A 4344-nucleotide genomic window follows, 5' to 3' on the forward strand; every position below is an offset into this window, starting at 1 on the left:
TTGCGAAGACTGCTGCAAAAAAGGTGGGTTCCCTCTATCAAGCTAGAAGACTACTCACACCTGAGAGTATCCTGTACCGCTACAAGGCCACTATTCGCCCATGCATGGAGTATTGTTGCCACATCTGGGCTGGTGCATCTACCACTAGTCTCTCCCCCTTAGATAGGGTCCGAAAAAGAGTTGCAATCTAATCAGTCCCACTTCATCAACCAAACTCCATTCCCTGTATCATAGCCGCGATGTTGCACTGCGTCTGTTTTACAAATATCTGAATTGAATATGTTCTGGTGAACTTGTTTCAATTGTACCCCCTTGATGCATATATCTTTGACAAACCCGCCTAGCAATAAGATCTCGCCCCTTCCACTGTTGATGTCCCTAAATGCTAGAAAGCTTTCTATTCTAATAGTGTCTTACCTGGAACAGCTAGACTTTGGAAATGTCTTCCTGCTGCCTGCTCCCTAGCTGTACTAATATGCAAATGTTTAAATGTAACATAAACAAATATCGTTAATCTGTCCTAGACATGACCCCAAATTGTAGCACCTTACATCCAAGTAGCGATATGCTTTGTAAAAAATAAACTCAGGTACTTATAAGGATACAATGATTACCACTTCTTATGTATGGACTTATATTCCTTACCTTTCGGCTTTGTACCATATCTCACCAATATATAAGATGAGTAAATAATTGGGATGTGATCATAAACTTTATAAAGCTAATGGGTTTAATAGCAACGAGTAAAATTATATCAGTCAGAAAACCGACGATCAAATTCAGCAAGCGATGCGAAAGCTTGAGGGAAAATGTATTTGAAAAAAAATGTCAAAATATTAAACTGCTGAATGGGAGGTTTGGAATCAATGCCAAGAGAGTATCTGGTTAGTTTTTTTTCCCCGAACACATTAAAGACGACGCGTGTAATTATATTATGGTGCTGTCATACTCGAATAAGAAAGTCCTCGTAAAACAGTTAACTTTATATTGACTATAAAACATAGCGTAAGTACACGAGCCGTTTGGATGCAGAATGAAGAACGGAAGGGCATCAACTTGTGATGCACAATGAGGAAACATTCTTGTCGATTGTCAGAATGTATGAATCATTTGTCACATTTTGAAAAATATTTCGTATCTAACAACTAGCTTTCAGCTGAATTTGATTACAAAATAAGCGAAGATAAAACTTGCGCAACAATTTACCTTTTACTGTGATTATGTTACATGAAACGACGGGGCTATTTCACACTGTAATGCCATCAATGATCGAAAGTAAGCAGCCGTTAAAGCAAGTATGCAAGCTTTCAAGTGTGTGCCAGATTACATCGCAAGAAAATAAGAAAAAAGAGCACCTCGTGGTCGAGGAGAGAAACAAGCTTCACCGAGCAAGAAGATCGTGTGAAAGGCGAGGACGAGAAAGCACTGGAAGCGTCAACGTGAGGTGGTGGTGAGAGAGACTTTTAAAAAGCACATGTGTGTGCTAAAATAATTTATATAATGGAATGCGTTGTTTTGGAGGAACCACGAAAAAATGAATTTCATTTGCACTTAAAAAATGCCGAGTCTGATTTTTCTTTTTTTACTATTTTTGTTTGTTTGTTCCTGCGATGTTACGAAGATAGACCTGAAGAAAATAGAAGGTTACATCGGCTGAAACGTTGTAAAAATAACACTCAATACGAGAACTGTAGTCTGAATAATCTAAATAATACGAATTATTAATTATCATTTCAAAAATTTAGAAGCTGCCAAGTTATTATGTGTAACGGATATTTTCTTTTAGCCTTCATCAGCACTAACATGGGTAACCATTAAGAATGCAAAGTTTTGTGTGTTGCAGGACGATGGCACCATCACAAATGACCCCATAAAAAAACAAGGCAAGCATGTGGGCTCACCCTCGACGAGTGAACGATTTGGGGCAATTTTACATTTATAATGCTTCCTAGATATTCCGGAAAATCAATTTTGGCAAAAATTTACTTTCACCAAAATTAATGTTTGTGCATATTTAAAACAACAAAAAAAAAACAATCCGTGGTTATTGAGAAAATAACAACAAACGAACGGAAGAACAATTTCGAGGCAATTTCACTCCTATAATGCCTTCTCGGCGGGCAATCAGAGTTGTCTTGGAAAATCCATTCTGGAAAACATTTATTTTCACCATGACTAAAGTTTGTGCAAAATTTTAAAAAATCCAAGACATGATTATTGAGAAAAGTCAAACAGAGTAAAGCAAACGTTAGAGAATTACAAGGTTCAACCCCTCCTTTGTTGGGGAACCAATAACGTTGCCATAGCTATCGTGCGCAGACAAGAGTAAATAGGGCACATCATATATATAACATTTACAATTCTGAATATGAGATAACAAAGTGGTATTTATGCAGATTGTCGGAATTTTCCGGGCAATTTACGTAAAACTCCGGAATGTACTGAGCGAAAGTTTAGCATTTTTCGCTCAAACGCAAGTTTTAGTCGCGTGCAAGTGACTCTGTAAGTCACTCCGTCAGTCCGTCGGTCGGTCTGTCGGTCGATCTGTCCGTAACACTTTTGTGCTTGGCCTTTTTGGTTAAGATCAAAAGTCTGTTGTAAACAGATGCTGTGCTTTGCTTTTTAAGCTTTCTTGCCTTTGGCCAAGATCAAAATGTAGTATCTGTTCCGGCAGATACTGCAAACAAAGACCATATGTGGGGGCGACTTCACATATAAAACCTTGGTCAATGTAGTGGAAACCCTTCATACCAATTGTCACTATCCAGCTCCCCTACTCCCCGGGGAGTTGGTCCCCATTTCCCCTTCACTCCTCACATTAAAAATCGGCCTTGTGCCTAATTTACTCGGCGAGGGAGCAAATAAATACCCTTTTCTTGGCCTTTTGGCCAAGATCAAAGTGTAGCATTTGTTCTTACTACATGCTGTATTTATTGTGATATAAAGTGGGGGATCGTTTTTCTGTATTAATTTAATGTAAAATGATCACCCACTTTATAACCAGTCAGTCTCAAAGCCATTCAAGTCATTCTTCAGATCATTCAAGTTGTTTTTGAAGGATTCCAGTTATTCTTTAAGCATTCAAGTCATTCTTAAGGTCATCCAATTCATCCTTAAGTTCATTAAAGTTATTCTAAGTCATTTACTTTTTTTTTTATTTAATTCATTTCAGACCATTTTTCGGTCATTTTAGTATGTCTTTAAGAATTTCATGTCAATCCTACATTCACGCATTCATTCATTACACGAGAGCACGCGACTAATAGCTATCGGCCTTGTTTCAAACGAAAACCATGTTATTTCTCTCATTACGAAGATAATTCAATGAAAAATTTTTATTGACTCACTATTTCGGCACCTTCCGACATTTTACGTGAACTGCCCGTAAAATTCCGACAATAGCACGGCCCTTTTTCTGCATGAGCATTAACAAAGTAATAGTAAAAAAGGTAGATGAAAATAAGAAGAGAATTAGAAAGGCAGAGTTTATTCATATACTAGCGTCGGGGTCGTAACATACGCTTAAATACGATATTTTAATTTCTCTACATTTCGTATATATTATTATAAAATCGTAATTTCAAAAGTAAACAAAAAAAAACGTATTTGGGTGCCACCAGCCAGAATCGAAAGAAAAAGTGCGTCATTCAAAGCTGGTAAGGTTACCATTGTACCAATGTGACACGCATAATTGATTAAAAATTAAAAATTAAAAATAAAGTAAGATGAATGTACAAAATGTATAACGATTTTTTTTCAATATTGGCCCATTTTTTATTTCTTAAAAACTATTTTAACCAGTTAAAAACCTATAAAAGAAAGGTCCATAAAAATCCAATCATTTGAAACCCCTAGCACCGCTCTGCGACTTGTAGTTTCGGTAGAGATAAAGTTTGAAAATATGGAGACAAGCAGACAGACAGACAGATATATAGCCTTTTATATAGAAGATGTAACGGATTAATTTTCCGTAGTATCACTGAAAAACATATGCATCCATATATGCTTTTTCAAACTATGGATTAAATACTAGAATAAACTAGACTCTCAATCCCTGGTAGTGTGACTGGTTCCTATTAATTTGCTTTCCTACTAAGAAACGTTTAAACACAGTAAAAATCCATCTAACATAAGAAGGGGCACTAATTTGTAAGGAAAACCTATTATTACAGTCTAACACTATTTATTTTTCATTAATTGACCACACACACAAAAAAAAGATAAAATGAACAGCTATTACACGTTTCTCCTAGGCAAAAGAGAAATTGAATAAACTACGAAATAATCAAACTGGCAATAACTGATGTGATCATAGCTCTATGTTTGGACTGTGCCATCTTCCTA

At 36.4% G+C, this 4344-nt stretch overlaps 1 pseudogene; it reads left to right on the forward strand.

Annotated features, from left to right (window-relative positions):
- Positions 1-2867: 2867 nt before the first annotated feature.
- LOC145258525 (U2 spliceosomal RNA) lies at positions 2868-2998 on the forward strand (annotated as a pseudogene).
- Positions 2999-4344: the final 1346 nt, after the last annotated feature.

Source organism: Euprymna scolopes, chromosome 33 (genome assembly GCF_053919585.1).
Source record: "Euprymna scolopes isolate OS-2025 chromosome 33, ASM5391958v1, whole genome shotgun sequence".
NCBI lineage: Eukaryota > Metazoa > Mollusca > Cephalopoda > Sepiida > Sepiolidae > Euprymna > Euprymna scolopes.